General features: G+C 41.6%; 1 protein-coding gene across 3 annotated transcripts in view; it reads left to right on the top strand.

Annotated features, from left to right (window-relative positions):
• The window catches only part of TMCC3 (transmembrane and coiled-coil domain family 3), a 263,338-nt gene that overhangs the window by 204,144 nt on the left and 38,205 nt on the right, over positions 1 to 20,989 (top strand). The window contains exon 1 of one of the 3 annotated variants that reach the window (XM_079142863.1): positions 16,264 to 19,878. The exons of the other annotated variants lie outside the window; for them this stretch is intronic. The gene's annotated coding sequence lies outside the window, so the exon portion shown is untranslated. Of the gene's footprint in view, positions 1 to 16,263; positions 19,879 to 20,989 lie in introns of those variants that run through there. 3 annotated transcript variants of the gene reach the window in all.

Here is a 20,989-nt window from a genome sequence, read left to right as displayed (position 1 = left end):
GATTTAAAAAAAATGACTGAAATCCCATGCTTCATGTGTGGTCCAATTTGTTTTTCTCATGTGATTACAGCAGCATTATGAAAAGGTTAAAGTGTCAATTTATAATGTTAGTTTGTAAATGTTTTGTGGCTTCAAAATATAGAAGGCATCCATTAAATATTCTTACCTACACTGCATGAGGTTAGAGCCGGTGTTTTGTGTTAACTTAGTGAATTAATTGATTAGAACTTCTCTAACAAAGTACCACAGACCAGGTGGCTTAAACAACAAAATTTCTTTGTACATTTCTGGAGGCTGAAAGTCTGAGATCAAGGTGTCGGTGGGTCATTTCTTCTGAGGACCATGCGGACCCAGCCTCCTATTCTTATGGTTCACTTTCTTTTCCCTGGGTCTTCATATCAGCTTCCTTCTACACGTATGTATCCACGTTTCCTCCTCTCAGGAGGACACTGAGCATTGCTGGATGTTGGCCCACCCTGATTATCTCATTTTTAGCTTAATTACCTCTTTAAAGACTTTATCTTGAAATGTGGTTAAATTCTGAGGTACTGTAGGTTAGGACTTAGGTGTACAGTTTTTTTAGGAGGACGCAACTCGTCCCATAACTCCTAGGGTCTGTGGATTTTATCTGTGACACACGGATGTGCCTATTTTTAGGGAAAAGTTCTCCAACTTTCTTTGGAATGATTTTCCATGGTGGCAGATGACCATTAAAAAAACAGGTTAAATGTAAGCTCTGGTTTCAGAATTATAATCATCAATGTTATATATTTATTGACATGTTAAGAAGTCATGCTTTTATGTTGATTAGAAGAGTGTACAAAATATTATACAAAATACCATTTTTGCTTATAAATATGGTATGTGCAAATAGAACATTAGTAAAGCTGGCATAGATGACTAGGTATCTTGTGCTAGTGCTACGACAGAGGCTTTGAAACAGTCCTCACCACAATGTCGAGCAGTAGATAAGATCATACATTACGAATGAAGAACTAAGTCTCAAACTCACGTTAGCTGTCATGTCCAAGATCATACCACCAAGTGAAAAGACTGGAACTTAGTAAACCCAGATGGATCCACATTCCCAAGCCTTTGCTCCCAACCAGTAGGTGGAACTACCCAATGTAAGGAAGGGTAGCAGCCCAAACATAGGTACTGTTTACTTCTGCTGGGTGTTTTATTTTCCTCTTGTAGCTTCTAAAATAAGTAGGTTTTATAATTCATAATAGTTAAATGAGAACATGAATAACTTTTTACAAGAACTTTTAACAAAGAGTAATAATGATGGTTAGATAGGAAGGTCTCCATGTGACCCTATATATTGAGATGAGCAGCCTGCGTCCTGAGGAGGAGAGGATAACTCACATGAATGAATTTTGTCTGATTTCTTCATCACTGAGCTCCTCATCTGGTCCAGTGGTCAAGATGGGTGACCACAAGAAGGGAGCTAGTGGCAGCACTGGGTTGTGGATTATCCAGGCTCACACCCCAGAACAGGGCCCAGAATTCTCCCGTGGCTTTCTTCTAAGTCAGGGCTGATTTGAGGCAGGTTTGACCCGGTCTCAAGATGGTGGGAGAAAATGTAAGGAGAGGTGTCACTGTCCTGCAGTTCCCTTCACTGTCCTTAGGGCTCCACCAAGTGCTCAGCGCTGTGCCTTGAGGTGCTCTAACCAGCACAGGTCTGCATGGGTCACCGTGCTGCAGGGTGGCAAGGACCGTTCTCCAGGGAGCCCTGGCGTCACATGGTCCTCTTTAGGAAGAACTGACCCTGAATCTATCCTGAGAGGCTCTGAACCTGATGAGGGGTGTCAGCTGCCAGTCTCCCCTGGCCCACCCTCCTGCAAGAGTGTCTCCTGTGGTTTGTAGGGCATTTGTGGGAGAAGAGAACAGATGGTACCCGTGTTCAAGGGTTTGTTCACCTCTGATTAGCCCTTTGACCTGCATTTTATATATGTGTGTACATATACACATATATTTTATATCCTTCTGCAAAGGAAGTACTCAATCCCTGGTGTCACACATAGGTTCTTTGATTTTACTCAGATGGAAGATGCTGCAGAAAAGGGAGGAACAGGGATGTTAATTGTCATGGCAACCAGCAGGTTTTTATAGTGGAACACTGCCTTTGTAACCCAAATCCGTCACCTTTTTGCTAACTGCAGAATACAGACTGACGCAAATTCAAATTATAGTACCATCTCTCATTGGGGCAGGGGGCTAGGTGCTTTTTGGAAACAATCTTGCAGCGATTTCAATCCCTCCATAGAATTTCAGAACCAAAAAGCAGACCCTGCGTGCCCTAGAATTTTACAAAAGTCAGGCATTTAGAGCTTTTCCATTACTGTTATTTGTCACCCCCATTTCCCACCACCACCAGCAGTCTGATCCATAAGGGACACAGAATGAGGTTGAGTGTACAGTTTAGCAGGCATTACACGTTCTCTGGCACAGGCTCCTTCTTCCTTGGAAAAGTATTCCTTCTCCTGTCTTTCGCCTGTTTTGTTTGCTCTTTGACCTGGTGCAGTCTTACACTTGTTTCTTCAACATCCGTCAGTTGCTGAGTTGCTCAGAATCTCTGCAATCACTATGTAGACACTACCCTCTGTTGGCTGCCTGAGACCTCCTGGAGAATGGAACCCTTGTGGAAACCCTTGGTAGCTCTGGGAGGTTTCACTGGGCGTACAAAAGGCAAGAAAAGAGCCCTCATGCAAATAGATGGAGCTTAACTAGGGAAAACAGACCTCCTTGAGTGCTTAAGCAGAGTTTCTTAATGATAACTTGGATCAGAAAAGTGAAAAACAACCTGCTCTTCACTGCCCTCAGCATCCTGGCCTGAGGACTCCTCTTCTCCTCGACCACACCTGGAGCTTGCTTGCTCTGGGACTGTTGGTTCCAGTGGAAGCAAAGACAGTGAGTGCTTCCTTGGAGAATAATACTGAGCTTGGTGGTACCTGCATGTCCCCAGCATGTGGCACGGAAAAGGAGTCTCTTGGGCACCCTTTCCTGGCCCTGAATTGAACAAAATTGTCTCCTTTTCACCCATCCTTCCCCCAGGTCAAGTAGCGGGGTATGTGGGAATGTCAGGCTAGAATCCATTCGTGCAGCACACTTGTGGCTCATGCTTGTAACAATTCAGCTTCCAGCCTCATTCAGCACATTCATTTAACAAGCATGTATTGAGCACCTGCTGTGTGCCAGACATTCCAAGGGAGAAAACAAAAATTCCTGCTGTAGTTGGGCCTAAATCTGGTATTGCAAGGCAGACAATGCAGAGTCATAGGTAAAATCCCCCGCATGCCAAGCGATAGAAGTGCAGTATTGAAAGACAAAGCAGGGAAGAGGACTGGGAGGCCCAAGTAGGGGTAGAGGCAGGCAGTTTTAAAAAGGAGACCATTTTAGTCAGCTTTTTCGCTGCTGTGACTAAAGGATCTGACCAGAACAATTTTAGGAAGAAAAGTTTATTGAGGGCCCACAGTTTCAGATGTCTTAGTCCATAGAAGGCCAGCTGTATTCCTCAGGGCTCCAGGTGAGGCAGAACATCTTGGCAGAAGAGTGGCAGAGGGAAGCAGCTCATGTGATCAGGAAGCAGAGAGAGTCTCCACTCTCCAGATGCAAAATATATACCCCATAGCCACGCCCCCAATGAACCACTTTTTCTAGCCACACCCCCCTGTCTCCAGTTACCACTTGGTTAATCCCATTAGGGATTAATTCACTGATTAGGTTAAGCCTATAACCCAATCATTTCTCCAGACCTTCTTGCACTGTCTCACACGTGAGCTTTGGGGGGACACCTCACCTCCAAACCATAACAGAGATGAAATGGAAACTTCTCTCAGAGATGACAGAAGTGAGCTGTCCAGCTGCCTGAGGGAAGAGCAGTTCAGACACAGGCATCCTGCGACCAGAGAACCTGCAGTGCTTGAGGTGCATTAGGAGGCTTGTGACGGAGCAGGGGTGAGGAGCGGGACCTGGCCTGAGAGGTATGGGAAGGCCAGTTCATGGGCCAACACGTGTTTTTCAAGGACATCTTTGATTGATGGATTACAGAGAGATTACAGGTGGGCATGCTGGCCAGGGAGACCTGTGAGGAGTGACAGCAGTGGCTTGGACTAGAATGATAGCCGTGGAGGTAAGCTATAAATTTGGGCACAATACAGCCCTCCTTCAGTGTGCCGAGAGCTCTGGATGGTGACGTGAAGAGGCAGTGTAGTGCCAGTGCTTTGGGGACGATGGGCCTGGTTTTAAAATCCTGATTTTTCTTCTTTCAAGCAGTGTGAAGTCCCCCTTAGTCAGTTTGCCCAAGCCATTTGAGCTTCACACTTCTCATGTTAAAAAATAAGTTTAATTCTTTCCTTGTCGGGTGCTGGAGGCTTGTGTAAGATGATGTACACAAAGGCCTCCCCCGACTCCTTTGCTCAGCTTACAGCCAGCTTGGGTGCTCCTCTGACCCCACCTGTGCCTAATCCGTTGTGAGCCTTTGTATCCTGGTACCTTGTGGTTTGCTCGCTCACTCTACCAGAGGTGGGCAGGGGTTGTCTCTCCAGTGCTTGGCACACATTGCAAAATACATGTGTGAATGGACAGAGAAATGAGGGAGGAAGCAAGGAAGGAAAGACTGTATTAAGAATTCCATGGGCTGGGCTTGTAGCTTGTGTGCCTAGCACGTGTGAGGCACTGGGTTTGATCCTCAGCACCACATAAAAATAAACAAAAAAGATATTGTGTCCATCTACAACTTAAAAAAAAAAAAGTTGACTTAAAAAAAGAATTTCATGCATAGATATGAATATAATATTTGAGTTCACACATTCCAGCAAGACAGCAGCACTTTTTCTTTTCAGAGTTCAATGTTTAAGTACATCAAAATGATTAGTAAAGGCCTTGGCTACGTTTCTTATTTAAATAAGTCTAATTAGGGAAGGCATATACTCTTATTTCCATATTTTAAAATTTATCTTCTCCCTGCTTCTGACTTATAGAAAAATGTTTGTTCATAGATGCTAATTGATGTTTTTACTTAAGACATTCTTCAAGGATAAAATATTATTTTAGCAAATTACATCAGCCTTCTAAGGAAAATTTTCCCTCAGCATTTTATGAAGAAAATGTCACTACGTTCAGAATACAAAGGTAATAATTTAAGTTAGCACTAACTGAAGTTGCTGCTGATCCAAATCACTCCTCACAATGTCAGTAGAGCAGGGACCAGCCCAGAGCAGGTTGTCAGCTGAGTGTGGAACACTTTTATTATTTACTGACTGACTGAAAGGCTCAATCCTCGAAGGTCTTTTCTCTGCAGAGAAATTCTGTGTGTGACACCTTTGTTCCCTGTGAGGCCATCTGCTCTTCATCAAAACCAAAGTGTCATTTATAGTTAAAGCCAGTGTCACGGATTAACTTGTGTCCCCCAAGAAGACATGTTGAAGTCCTAACCCCCAGCACCTCACAGTGCGACCTTATTTGGAAGCACAGGCAATCCAATTAAAATGAGGTTGTGAGGGTGAACCTCTTATCCAGTGTGACTGGGGTCCTTATAAAAGGAGGGAATTTGGACATTGAGACGGGCAAACAGAGAGAAGATGACGGGCAGACGCAGGCCTGAGGAACCGCGGGCTGGAGGGTGCGTGTCCCAGCCTCGGAGTGGGTGAGGCTGCCAGAAGCAGAGAGGCCCCGGGTGTTTATTTCCCTAGCATCTCAGGGGCAGGACGGCCCTGCATACTCCTTGATCGTAGGCTTTCAGCCTCCCAGACTGTGAGGGGATGAATTTCTGTTGCTTTAAATCACTCAGTGGGGTACTTTGTTTTGGGAGCCCTGAGAAACAATACAGTCAACTAAGGTATTTCCTTATTGACCTGCACCAACTCCTGAGACCTGGCCCAGTGTAGGGAGAAATCCAGGAGGCCTGGAACCCCAGGATAGTTCGTGGTTAGTGGATGGTTATCTTTGTGATTTTTGAAAATGCAGTTATATTTATATTCTTTACCATATTTATATGCATTTACCAGCTAAGTAAATGCAGCATTTCTAAATATTTGTAGCAAACTCATGGAACCCCAGAAATAAGTCCATGAACCAGTTTGCAAAACAGGTGTAAGAATAAGAGAAGCATCTCAGATTCCAGATTTGAGTTCGGAGTCTGCCTCCGCCCCTTTGTAGCTTCGTGACTGTGGTTAACTTGTGTACTCTTTCCCACACTGTTTCTGCACCTGGATGAATACGTGCCTCTCCTGTGGTTTGTTTTGAGTTAGTAAAATGGTCTAGTGTCATGCCTTGCACATGCCTCGTGTCCAGAACTGGTTGAACCACAAAGCCTGGGGTCAGAGGGAAGAACCAGAGGGAGCTGGGGCCTACCTGGCAGACAGGGGTCTGACTCCTCTTTATGGTCTTTACCTGAGAGGTTCTCACCAAGTGGTTTTCCCCTCCAATGGAAAGTCACAGATTTCTCTGCTGGTGCACTGGTGTAATCCCAGTGACTTGGGAGGCTGAGGCAGGAGGATTCCAAGTTCAAGGTCAGCCCCAGCAACTTGGCAAGGCCCTAAGCATCTTAGTGAGACCCTGTCTCAAAATGAAAAGGACTGGGGATGTGACTCAGTGGTAGAGTGCCCCAGATTCAATCCTGGTTAAAAAAAAAAAGCAGCAGCAGCCACAGATTCCTTTGCTTAAGGGAGAAGACAATATATGATTCAGGCATGAGCCTTGTTTGCTTAGCAAAGTAATGAAGACTCACAGAGGCTACCAAGTCACATGTCCAGGGTTGGCTGGTCTTGGCATTTGGGCTGTTTGTTGTTTATAAAGACAACTAAAGACCAAAAACTCATTTTGTTGTGTTTTCCTGTAAACAAACAAACAAAGAAACTTTGTATATAATTTAAATACCATACACTTTGCTCGGGAGGATTGAGAGTTCAAAGCCAGCCTCAGCAAAAGTGAGGTACTAAGCAACTCAGCGAGACCCTTTCTCTAAATAAAATACAAAATAGGGCTGGGGATGTGGCTTAGTGGTCGAGTCCTCCTGAGTTCAATCCCTGGTACCCCAAAAAATAAAGTATATAGTTTAAATGTTTTTAATATATTCACAAAGTTGTATAATTGCCACTATAAGCAATTTTAGAAAATTTTCATCACCCTAAAAAAAATACCCATTAGTAAGTATGATCCATTCCCCAGCCTTAAAACCCCAAGTCTAGTCAAACATCAGTCTACTTTGTGTCTCCATGGAGTTGCCTAGTTTTATATCTTTCCATAAATGGAGTCACATATTATGTGGCCTTTCAATTAGCATAATGTTTTCCAGGTTCATCCACGTTGTAGCATGAATCAGTACTTTATTTTTATGGCTGAATAATATGTATTATATGGATGTAGTACTCACATTTTATCAATTGATTGACATTTGGACTGTTTCTGCTCTTGGGCTATTAACAATAATGCTGTAATAGACATTGGGTACAAATTTTGGGGTGGGTATGTCTATCTGGAATATATAATTAGGAATAGAATTGCTGGGTCATATCCTAATTCTGTTAACCCTTTTAAGGAATTGCTGGCATTTTCCAAAGCGATTGTATCAATTTATATTCTCACCAGCAGTATATGAGCATTCCAATTTCTCCACATCCTCACCAGGACTTATTATCTGTTTTTTTTTTTTTTTTTTTTTTTTTATTATTATAACCATCCCAGTGGGTGTGAAGTGATATTATGTTGGCAGTGTTGTGTTGTTTTTGAAAATTTCTGTTAGTGAAAGTAGTTGCTGCATTCACTATATGAGTAGGTAAAATGTCAACTGAGAGACTGGTGTAATTAATAATATATCTTCAAAATTTCATGCTTTAACACATTACTTTTTTAAATTTGTTCTAATTATACATGACAGTAGAATGCATTTTGACACATTGTGACACAGTAGAACACAACTTCTCATTCCTCTGGCTGAACATGGTGCTGAGTCACATCAGTAATGTGATCATACATGTATACAGGGCAATAAAGTTCGTCTTCATCTTATTTCACTATCCTTACCCCAACACCCCTTCCCCTCCCCTCACTCCCCTCTGCCCAGTCCAGAGTTCCTTCATTCTTCCCTAGCCCTCCAGCCCCCACATTACTGATCATCAATCACTTATCAGAGAAAACATTTGACCTTTGGTTTTCTGGGTTTGGCTTATTCGCTTATCATGATATTCTGCAGCTCCATCCATTTACCTGCAAGTGCCATAATTTCATTCTTCTTTAAGGCTGCGTAATATTCCATTGTGTATATATACCACGGTTTCGTTATCCATTCATCTGTTGAAGGGCAGCTAGGTTGGTTCTGTAGTTTAGCTATTGTAAATTGAGCTGCTGTAAACATTGATGTGGCTGCATCACTGTAGTATGCTGATTTTAAGTCCTTTGGGTATAGGCCAAGGAGTGGGATAGCTGGGTTAAGTGGTTCCATTCTAGGTTTTCTGAGCCATACTGCTTTCCATAGTGGTTGCACCAATTTACAGTCCCACCAGCAATGTATGAGTGTACCTTCTCCCCCACATCCTTGCCAACCCTTAATGTTGCTTGTATTCTTGATAATTGCCATTCTGACTGGAGTGAGATGAAATCTTATAGTAGTTTTTATTTCCATTTTTCTAATTGCTAGAGATGATGAACATTTTTTCATGTTTGTTGATCAGTTGTATTTCTTCTGTGAAGTGTCTGTTCAGATCCTTAGCCCATTTATTGATTTGGTAGGTTTTTTTTTTTTTTTTTTTTTTTGGTGTTAAGTTTTTTGAGTTCTTTATAAATCCTGGAGATTAGTGCTCTATCTGAGGTGCATGTGGTAAAAATTTTCTCCCTTTCTATAGGCTCTCTCTTCACATAATTGTTTCCTTTGCTGAGAAACAGCTTTTTAGTTTGAATTCATCACATTTATTGATTCTTGATTTTACTTTCTTGCACTTTGGGAGTCTTATTAAGGAAGTCAGGTCCTAAGCTGACATGATGAAGATTTGGGCCTACTTTTTCTTCTCTTAGGCTCAGGATCTAAGTCTGAGACTTAGTGCCTAAGACTAGTGCCTAAGTCTTTGATCCACAGTGAGTTGATTTTTGTGCAGGGTGAGAGATAGGAGTTTGATTTCATTTTGCTATATATGGATTTCCAGTTTTTCTAGCACTATTTGTTGAAGAGACTGTCTTTACTTCAGTGTATGTTTTTGGCACCTTTGTTTAGTACGAGGTAACTGTATTTATGTGGAGTTTATCTCTGTGTCTTATATTCCATATCCTTGGTCTACATGTCCATTTTGTTGCCAATACCATGTTGTTTTTGTTACTATGGCTCTGTAGTATAATTTAAGGTCTGGTATTGTGATGCCTCCTGCTTTACTCTTCTTGCTAAGGATTGCTTTGGCTATTCTGGGTCTATTGTTTATCCAGATGAATTTCATGATTGCTTTTTCTAGTTCTATAAAGAATGTCATTGGGATTTTAATAGGAATTACAGTAAATCTATATAGCACTTTTGGTAGTATGGCCATTTTGACAGTATTAATTCTGCCTGTCCAAGAGCATGGGAGATCTTTCCATCTTCTAAGGTCGTCTTCAGTTTCTTTCTTTAGTGTTCTGTAGTTTTCTGAGTAGAGGTCTGTCACCTCTTTTGTTAGATTGATTCCCAAGTATTTTTCTTTTTCTTTTTTTTTTTTTTTTTTTTTTTTTTTTTGAGGATATTGTGAATAGGATCATTTTCCTAATTTTTCCTGCATTGGATTCATCACCAATGTATAGAAATGCATTTGATTTGTGGGTATTGATTTCATATCCTGCTACTTTGCTGAATTCGTTAATTCCAGAAGCTTTCTGGTGGAATTTTTTGGATCTTCCAACAATATGCTGTCTTTAAGAGACTCACCACCTAGGAAAAGACATCCACAGACTGAAGGTGAAAGGTGGGGAAAAATACATCACTCACATGGACTGGGTAAACAGGCAGGGATTTCCATCCTCATATCAGATAAGGTGGACTTCAAGCCAAAGTTTGTCAGAAGGAATAAAGAAGGACATTTCACGATGCCTGAGGGAATCATACTTATTGGCTCATCAATAAGACATAACAATCATAAATATTTATGCCCCAAATAATGGAGCATCTACATACATCAAACAAACCCTTCTCAGTTTCAAGAATCAAATAGACCACAACACCGTAATACTCGGTGACTTTAACACACCTCTCTCACCATTGGATAATCTTCCAAACAAAAGCTTAACAAAGAAACTATAGAACAAAATAATACAATCAATAATTTAGACTTAATGGACATATATAGAGTGTTGCATCCATCAGCAAGTGAATACACTTTGCTTCTCAGCAGCAGGACATGGATCCTTCTCTAAAATAGACCTGATGTTATGCCACAGAGCAACTCTTAGCAACACAAAAAGTAGAAATACTGCCCTGCATTCTATCAGATTATAATAGAATAAAACTAGAAATCAATGATAAAATAAGAAATAGAAGCTATTTCAACACCCGGAGACTAAATAACATGCTATTGAATGATGAATGGATAATAAGAAATCAGGGAGGAAATAATAAAATTACTTAGAGGTAAATGAGAACACTGATACAACATATCAAAATCTCTGGGACATAATGAGGGCAGTGCTAAGAGGAAAGTTCATTGCATTGAGCTTATTCATTAAAAGAATAAAAATTCAACAAATAAATGACCTAATGTCATATCTCAAAGCCCTAGAAAAAGAACAAATGAACACCAAAAGCAGAAGACAGAAATAATTAAAATCATAGCAGAAATCAACAAAATTGAAACAAAAAAATTCAAAAATTGACAAAAAGTTCATTATTTGAAAAAATAAGTAAAATTGATAAACCCTTAGCTATACTAACCAGGAGAGAATTACTAAAATTTGTGATGAAAAAGGAAATATCACAATGGATACTACTGAAACACAGAAGGTAATTAGAAAATATTTTGAGAATTTATACTCCCAGTAAAATAGAAAATCTCAAAAACATTGACAAATTTCTGGAGACGTGTGATCTACCCAAACTGAATCAGGAGGACATACACAATTTAAACAGATAATTTTCAAGCAGTGAAATAAAAGATGCCATCAAAAGCTACCAACCAAGAAAAGCCCAGGACTAGACAGATTCTCAGCAGAGTTCTACAAGACCTTCAAAGAAGAACTAATACCAATACTCCTCAAAGTATTCCGTGAAATAGAGGGAACTCTTTCAAACTCATTCTGTGACTAGTATCACTGCGATATCAAAACCAAAGACACATAAAAGAAAGAAAATTTCAGACCAATATCCCTGATGAACATAGATGCAAAAATTCTCAATAAAATTCTGGCAAATCACATACAAAAACGTATTAAGATAGTGCACTGTGATCAAGGGGTGTTCATCCCAGGGATGCAAGGTTGATCCAACATATGGAAACTCACAAATGTAATTCATCACATCAGTAGACTTAAAGACAAGAATCATGTGATCATCTCAATAGACGCAGAAAAAGCATTTGACAAAATACATCACCTCTTCATGTTCAAAACACTAGAAAAACTAGGGTAGTAGGAACATTCCTCAACATTGAAAAGCTACCTATGCTAAGCCTGAGGCCAACATCATTCTAAATGGAGAAAAACTGAAAGCATTCCCTCTAAAAACTGGAACAAGACAGGGATGTCCTCTTTCAACACTGTGTGTTGATGGTAGTCCTGGAAACTCTTGCCTTGGTGCTTTTTACGAGTCATTTCTTAAAGAGGTTGGTTCAGAACCAGGTCGGAGTGACTTATGAGTCTGCATAGCTCAGCGCTCCTCAATATTGCTGTCAGACAAGTGCAAACACATAGAGTGTCCTGTTCTCCTACCATGTGGTCCAGGGCTGGAAGGCTTTAGGCAGTGGCCAGCCTCTGTTAGGTGCAACAGCGTGGTAGACAAAAGGAGAGTGCATTCCTTGTGCTTCTCCCAAGGGGTCGCTGCTGCTGCTTTGTAGATGTGGTAGTTGTTAAGATGGGTGTAGCTAAGAACCAGCCCTTGTGCCAGTGAAGACAGTGTTCCCTCTTTGCAGTAAAGGTTTACAAGGCTGTGAATTCTCTCATAAAGAAGAAGAAGCCTTACAAAATGTATAGCACTTATGAGACCAGAAATAAATGCTGGTCACTGAGTGAACAGGTCTGGCTGTGGGAGCCAGACACCATCGTAGCGCACACGGAAGCTTGAGCAAGCTACTCAAAGCTGTCTGGGCCTCGGTCCCTTATTTGCAGGACAGAGATGGGAATGCCTATTTTGCAGGGTTATCACTGTGACTTTTAAATGCCTGGCTCACACTGGCCACTCAACAAATATTAATTCTCTTTCCTTAAATAGCTCTGTTAGTAGTCTCAGATATTTTTCCCTACAGATTTAGTCCAGCTCCAGGTATGGCGGAACAGAGGATTGATTGTATTGTTTAGAATATCTTTTCTTTACAGAGAAATAATGAGCTCTTGGCAAAAATTAAGTACTGGTAGAAATGAATATTGCAATTTGGTAGCTGCTGATTGACACATGTTTGCTAAACAGCCACTTAAATTTCAGAAAGCTTGCCTAGAAGAAGAAGAAGAAAAAAAAGGGAAGAAATCCCAAGATCGTTTTTACCCTCTTTGCCAGATACTTATTTATAAATTGTCCTCTTTGTAAAGTCCCAGATGAAAAATTTTTATAAAACATTGGCTACTTTTGACTGAAGAGTTCAAATCAGCCTGCATGAAAAGTTAAATGTAAGTGGATATATGAAGGTGTTGGATTGTCTTTGCCTTAATTTGGCTTTTTTGTTCGTTTTTAAGAAAAAGCTGGTCTTTTGGTCACTAGATCTTTTTTTAGACTTGCAGGGAAGTCATAGTAACAGGCTTCATGTCTGATTGGGTTCCATGGCAACAAAGGGTTGTGACTTTATTAAAGGAGAGTCGAGCATGCCAGGAAAGATAAAAATCAGAGTGTGGAAAATGTCCGACCAGATGCATGTGTTTTTTGGACGCTATGCCCTGGAACGGAAAGGTTTCCCCAGTTGGCATCAATCTCCATTACAAATTTGAATCCCATTGAGTTATCATTAAGGTCATAGGGAGCAGTGCTTATGCCTTTTGAAAAAAAAAAAATGCATCTTTGTTTTTATTCTTTCATTCATCTTTTTAAAAATATCTTGGTATATTTTAAAAATCAAAACAGTAATGTTAAGAACCTAAGGAGACAGAATTCTGATTTTAAAGGTAGAAAAGAAATACAGCACATCCTTTGTGAAACTGATTACAGCTGTAAATTGTGGGACTGTGTGGGAGGGCCAATTAGAGGCAATTATAACTGGATCGAGCACTTCCTGAGTCAAAGCTCTCTGTGTGCTTTCCAAGCTACGGGGGGTGCTTTCCATCCTGGTTTAGAGATATGGGTCCAGGGCCTGGGTGTGGAGTCTCTGTAGGAGCCTCTCGTCTCTCCCTGCACAGGGTGCAGGCTGTCACTGAAACTGAAGTGTGAGGTTATTAGAGTTCTTTTGTTGAAGGTACTAATGTTTGACCAGTAAATGATGAGAACTTTGAACCATCCTGTGTTCCTGCTTCACCTGGTTGTATTTGTGTGGGGCTGGGATTGCTTTTCTGTTAGATGTGTAGTTATGTGTTCGTCCTCATACTGACACTGAAAGTGAAAGAACTTGGAAGGAAAGGTTGCTGTTGGACAACTTCACTATGTCAGTTATCCTTTAAACCAGTGGCACGTTCTGACATGTACCCTGGGCTCAGACGTGGTTAGTCACTTACTTATGGCCCCATCATGGTGAATCAGAAACTTTACAGATACCCTGGCTTCGTGATTAAACATAACACTAGCAGTATTGGTCTCGGAGGAAAGAATGAGCTCACCATGACGTTTTGAGTCTTCCAGCTACGGTTAATCAGTTGTAAATCCTTGGGGAAATTACCTAACTATGTAGGCCTAGATCTCCTTATCTTAAAATGAGAAGTTTGACTTGAACTGGTGTTTCCCAGACTCCCCCATTTATAAGAATAGTCGGACGCCCTGGTTTAAAACACAAAATCTTTATTAGAGATTCTGATTCACCAGGTCTGGGATGGGACCAGGATGGTAGTCACCTGTGGTGATCTAAACACTTGGATGTTCAGGAAATACCAGTCTAGCTCAATGGTTTCACACTTTACTTGGGCATAAGAACAGGGCAGAGGTGAAGAAAGGAGGCTGTTCCATGCAGATTCCCATGTCCTGCACCTGAGGTCCCAGCAGATTCCTGTTGGTCTAGGATGGAAGGTGAGAGAAGCCCCAACTTGAGAAACGCTGACCCCCCACTGTCCAAGCTCCCTCTCAGTCCCAAAGATGACTTTCTCACATCCTACCTCTTGCTTCCTCTACTGCACCAGAAGAGTACCTTGAAGGGAGAACTGGTGGGTTTGCTTACCCCAGGACTGGCTCTAAACCCTGTATCAGTGATCAAAAAAAAAAAAAAAAAAAAAAAAAAAAAAATTTTTTTTTATTTTGTTTTAAAATCTTGGAGAAGTATAGTAACGAACACCTTTCTACATTGCATTCTGTACATGGTATTGTTTCCTTGAATAAGACATTGTTTGCTAAGCATGGTTGCTTCTGGTGTGAGAGGCCCTGCCATTGACATAAGTTACCTGGGAAGCTGGTTAAAACATCCTTAGGTTGGATCCAAAGGTTTAACACCTCCTACATGGGCCTAGACACCAATGTTTTTGTTTGGTTTTTAATCTGAATGGGTTTGTGGGTTTTTTTCTATTTAAGGTTTAAGGTAAAACTTTAAATCTCACTCCACCCTGATCTCATGAGAAGAACTAACTTTAAGTCTTGACACACATGTTCTGCACAAGGGAAATGGCTAAACAGATCCCCTTGGATTATATAAGAGTCTATAGCTATAGAGCCAGCGCCTTAGAGAAAACCTCATCTTCTGAGAATCTAAGTTTAATGATTAAGTTGTTAACTGCCAAAGCAAATGCATTTTAATGTATATCTGCTCTAAAGTTTATTTGTGCCTACTTTTTCTATTTCCTGTTTAAGATTAAATAACATTGTTTTTTTGTTTGGTTTGGTTTTGGTTTTTTGTTTGTTTTTCAGTGCTGGGAATTGAACCCAGGGCCTTGTGCTTGCAAGGCAAGCACTCTACTGACTGAGCTATCTCTGCAGCCCAATAACATTGTTAAGTGAAGTATTTAACAGATAATCTGCATCAATCTAAATTATGAATATTCACTTTTTTCTAACTAGCTTAACAAAAAAATGCTAGTTCATGGGAAAAATCCTATAGTACTAAGGATTTAAGGGTGAAATATAAAGTTGTTCTTTCCAGCTTTTTATAATGTATATATCTGTGGTTTGTTTAACCAGTCCTCTCTTGATATATTGTATAGTTTAAGTTCCCTTTAGGGTGTTTTTACCCCCATGTTTGTTTTGCTTTGTAATACAAAGTCTTTCTACATTTTTTTTTCCTGTGACTACATAGGATATATTCTTTTCTTTTTTGATGCAGGGCCTGGGATTGAACTAGGGTCTTGCACATGCTAGGCAAGCGCTCTACCACTAAGCTATGTATAGTCCAAGTCCCCGATATATGCATAAATTTCTAAAAGCAGAATTGTTGGGTCTTTAAAGGATAATGCAGACATTGTCCTCCCAAAGCTTACACCAGCGTGCTGGGGAAACCTTTCACTTTCTGACAGCTTCCCAGGTGCAGCTGACCCTGTGGAAGCTGGCAGGCAACTACCTATCTCTGTCTTCTTAGACAAGACCTGAGACCCGCTGAAGGATCTCTGGCCAAAGGAATTAAACGAATTACCTGTGAGAAAGAGAAGAAAGGATTTAAGTTACTTTTAAAAGTTCAGAGGGAGAGGAGGCTAGATAATGACTTGGTGGAGCCGGTAATTAACTCTGAATTTGCAAGGAGAATGCTGGAAACCACAGAGATCATAGATCCTAGTCTCAGTTCTGAAGATAGTAAGACCTAAATTGGGTTCTGAAGAAAGAAATAATATCCTGGAGTATAATATGATGGTGAGAATATTGTGCTCTAAAGTATGCCAAACTGTTTCCCAGATGTAACCCAATCCTTTACTAGAAGCTGTAGGGCTGTTTTGGGTGAAGCATTTTAGTAATGGCATGCTCTTCATTTTAAACACCTTTAATGTGAGTCATGATTTATCACCCTCGTGTGTGTGTGTGTGTGTGTGTGTGTGTGTGTGTGTGTTAAATGTTTATTTCAAAAATAATGTCTAAGTTGAAAGAATTATTGCTCAGTAGTTTGTCATTCAGGCTGCATGCATCTCCTTGGTGTCCAAGGAATAACTAATGCAGTCCAGGATCCAGGTCTCATGGGACTGTTGCTGGCTCAGTGACAGATGCCATCTGATCAGACCATTTATCTGCCTTCATTTTGTCCCCTATTGGCCACAGAGGAGACAAGGATTTTGTGGACACAAAGTTTGTTATTCAAATCTGGGAAGTTTAGGTCTTTTGAAAACAGGAAAGTATTGGAAGATAGCATGGGTCTGCATGTCAGGGAGATGTCCAGATCTTAGAGATTGGTTGAGAGAGATGGACAAATGTATTGTGAGTTTATGGAAAGCCATCCAGAGTCCAGAACAATCTGGGAACAGCAGGGAGCTCAAGTTAGGACCATGTGTGTGAGATGAAGGGTGCATGTTCTTCCTTGGTGCTCAGGGACTAAGGTGCCCTCACACTAGTCATGTTTAAAGCCATATCACACGTGGCCAGGATGAGGGTGGCAGGCAGTGAGAGAAGTCCCAAAGACCAAAAGCTACAAATTGAATTATTCTCCACATATCATCTAAGTAGTAACATGAGCCAAATGACTAGGGACCTTTGAGGCAAGTGTCAATAATTCCATATTACAAACTAGGGTGGATTTTTGGGGGATTTATGAACAAGATATAAATTTAAAAGTAGACATGCTGAACTGGGCTATAGGAAAAAGAATTGAATTTATAAAGCTACGAGGGAAGAATCAGGAAGGAAGAGGTAATTGTACATGTGATTTTAGCAAGTAAGTTGGAGATGAAATAAAATATTCAGTTTCCAAGATGTGTCAGATTAGTAAAGCATCCATAAATTAGGTAGGACAAGTTGGAGTCCCCATTTGAAGACAAAACCAGAAGAAAAATGAACATACTTAGCTATGCAAAATGGAATTATGTAGGCCGTTAATAGATTAGCCTTTAAGTTTTATTGTTCAGATGTTCTGTGACTTGTGATGGGTTTTCATCCTAGTAAACTCATCCTAAGTTGAAAGTATCCTACATTGAAAATGCCTTTAATAATACTAGGTATCAGCTGGCACGGCTCACTACAGTGTAGAGTGTAGAGTACTGGTGATTTCCCTCATGACAGAATGGCTAATGAAAACTGTAGCTCACTGCTGCTGTCCAGCATCACAAGAGTGTTGTGCCACATGTCCCTAGCCCAGCCAAAGATCCAGGTCTGAAATACACTTTCTACTAAGATAATGTTTCCATATCATCATTAAGTCAAACCATAAGTCAGAGACCATTATAGCTTTAAAATGTTCATTTTAAGAGTTACAAATAAGCAAAATTAGTCTGACCAACCCCCAACACCAATAAAGCATGTACTTATTATATACATAGTGTACTGTTGACTTAACATTTGGTTTAAGGCAAGTTCTGTTTGCTAGCATTTATTATTTAACATTATTTTAGACCCTTTCTTGAAATGAGCCAGAGGACAGAGGCTATCCAATATTAACTTCAGTAGTAACTTCCTCTTAAATATTACAGTATACTTCTATACAGAGTAAACTTCTGTGGCTTTGACTAGGCTTTATTAGACTGACACAATTCTCTTTGCCAAACCCCATTGCTCTTTTCCCTGTCTCAGCCCCCAGCACAAAGTTAAATCAATACCACTGAAGCCACATAGCAATTTTGAGATCTTTGCATTAGTTTATTTAATGTCAAAGGCAGGAAATTCCTGTCCCCTGGACTGCTCTGGCCTGAGTTTTTCATATGACTTGTGGCAATTCAAATATTTGAGAATTTGTGCATACAAGAAAGGTGAAAAGGGATTTAAAGATGAGTGACAGCAAGAAGGCTTATAATCTGCACAGGTTAAGAACTAAAATGATCATGCAAGGCAATATATATGATCAAGAAAGGGCAAGAGGAAAATATTAAATATCTTCTGCACTGACATTAGGTACTTTCCTGATCTCATTAAATCCCAAGAGGAATTTCTGTAGATAAAATTTGAGTCTTAAGGGTAATTCGGGCTGGGGTTGTAGCTCAGTGGTAGAGCGCTTGCCTAGCAGGTGTGAGTTACTGGGTTCGATTCTCAGCACCACATAGAAATAAATAAAATAAAGGTCCCTTGACAATTTAAAAAATATTTTTTTAAAAAAGAAAGTTAATCTACTTGCCCCCAGGGACATGCAACTACCAAGAGACAGCTGGAATTTGATTAGGTCTGATGGACCCTAAAATCTGTGCTTGTCCTCTGAGTAAAGTGTCCCCAAGCACTGTAACTGATGGCTCCCAGGCTCTTTCTTCAGCCCCTTTCTCTCTTAGAGCACTTGTCAGGACATCTGTACTTAAATGTCCCAGGAGAACCTCAAGTTTTGGAGTTGACTCCTCCTCTACCCCCAAATCCTCTTGGCCTTCTTGTGAATGATCTCACAGCCCCCTGAAGGAATGCCACAGAGGTGGGGTTTCCCTCACCCCCCCTCAGGTCCTGTCCTGCTACCTCCTTTTCTTGTGCCTCAGATGCTGTCCTCTCAGGGTTGCTGTGCAGATACAGTTGGCTGCACCGACATCACATTTTCCCTCTGAACCTCAAGAATTCCAGGCCGCCGGGTGGTCTGTTGGATGGAAACCCGAACACCTCAGTGTCATTTAAGTGGGATGTTCAGGGTCCGATCCCTGCCTGCCGTTCCGGTTCCTTTCCTGCCTACCCACTTTGCCTTGAACCATATCCTCCAAATCCTTACCCTGTCCCCTGGCTGATTCAGAACTCAGTTTACTTGGAGCACCTTCTGACAGACAAGTCTCTTTTTTTCTTTAGAGAGAAGAGGGACCTCCTGTCCCTCTCAACAGCCCCTCCCTGGTGCTCCCTCGGCACCAGTGATGCCTGTCCTCACGCTTATCAGTGGCTGCCATTGTTTTTCCTCCCTGAGCACTAGACTGGGAGAGGGCCGAGCCCCTTTGCCTCTTCAGTACGCCTTGCTGCGCCTGGCACATGGAGGCACCAGAGCATCTGTCCTGTGAAAGGCTTAACAGAGGAAAGGGTCTCCTGACTGCTTGCTGCCTCTTCCCTCCCTCGGCACTAACTGGCCAGTTCACTGCCCGCTCCACCTTCATGCATCCTCGGCTCCTTCCGCTGTTTTCATTTGTTCTGCCCAACCTGGGTTTGTTGAATTGAGCCCTCTCCCTTGTTGGCAAACCCAGAATACCAGGTGGAATGTTGCCTCTCTCACAACCCCAGAGTTGTGTGATTAGCAGGACTCCACTCGGGTTGACCTCCCTGCAAGAGTTGGATGGCCTCTTCTCTCGCAGCACAAAGCGCCTGTTTGTGCACCAGCCGTGCTGAGTGAATACAGGGCATTATTGCTGGCAGTTGTGTTGGGCACAGTGCAGGGTGTGGAGTTTCTCTGAGACAAACACAGGAATACCCAGAGATAATGTGAGCACTATCTCACAAGTCCAGGGTGAGTCACTGGTAGGTGCTGTTTAGAATATCCAGCCAGCCTGCCCTGCACACTCAGCTGCCTCTCGGGCAGGAAGGTGAGCTGTCTGCCGCTCCTGGGCTGCTCCTGATTTGTTGTGTGGCATTTGGTAAGTCTCTTCACCACCTCCCGCTTCAGCCAGAGCATGTAAATATGTATTGTAGAGCTTTGTGGTAACTAATATCCTGAGAGATGCTTGAAAGAAATACACATTATCTTTGTACTCTTTCTAGTTATCCTTGTGCTTGCCCAAATCCCTCCCTAATTTCTCTGTGGGTTTTAGGTATTTAAACTGCCTATACTAATAATAAACCTCCAAACTCCTTTGTTGTTTGGTCTTTTTATAAAAAATGTAAATCCAGCATGAGTTATTTAAGAGATGGACAAATATCTGGGTTTGAGTGTGCCGGCTACTGGCTGGAAAAGAGCCAGTTCTCCTCCCACTTGCCTGTGGGCTGGGAAGTAATCCTGGGTCTAACAGGCTCCGAGGTGGAATCTAACTTTTTACTTTTAACATCTGGTCTTTCTACAAGCTGCATCTTCAAGACAACCCCTTCCTGGAAACTTGAGCTTCCATAAAACTGATAGGGCAGCTCTGTCAGCCACTTTGCCACTGTGGGGAAGAAGGGTGTGGTGGGTACTGAGCTGTGGGTGGGGAGAGGAAGCAGCCTTGGGGAAGTGTAGTGAATCAGGGCGCCTCTGGCCATCCCGGGGACACCCACAGTGGGAAGTGAGGCTCTTGCCTTGGTGAAAGTTCTGTTTCGTGTGAATTCTGCCCAGCAGCTCTGATCTCATATGGGAAATCTATATTCAGCTTGTGGCCATGTGTGTCTATGCCATGGAAGACTTCTGTATATTCTATAATATATACATTTATTATATAGTAAATGTAATCTTTCATTCCTTAGTCACTGAAATATCTGGACACATATAACTGAGGTATTTTTTTCCAATTTTGTATCAAAGTTTTGTCTAGAATGTTACAAAGGAGGGCATATTGTTGTTAACTATGCGGGGCCTTTAGAAACTGCATCCCATAGTCTCAGCATGGTGAGCTTAGCAGTCGACAGAGTTGGAGGTGTACGGTTTCAGTTGGAATGAAAGGGAAAACTGCTTCCCGGACTCCTGGAGTGCTGCTTGTAAAATAACTTGAGCTGCCCTCTGTGCCCCGTGTCCACGGAGACACAGGCAGGGCTCCTCAGGCCAGCCACTGGTGGACA

The sequence above is a fragment of the Sciurus vulgaris genome, assembly GCF_902686455.1.
Source record: "Sciurus vulgaris genome assembly, chromosome: 5".
In the NCBI taxonomy this organism is placed as follows: Eukaryota; Metazoa; Chordata; class Mammalia; order Rodentia; family Sciuridae; genus Sciurus; species Sciurus vulgaris.
Note: the sequence above shows the minus strand (reverse complement) of the source record. Positions and strands in the feature narration are given on the sequence as shown.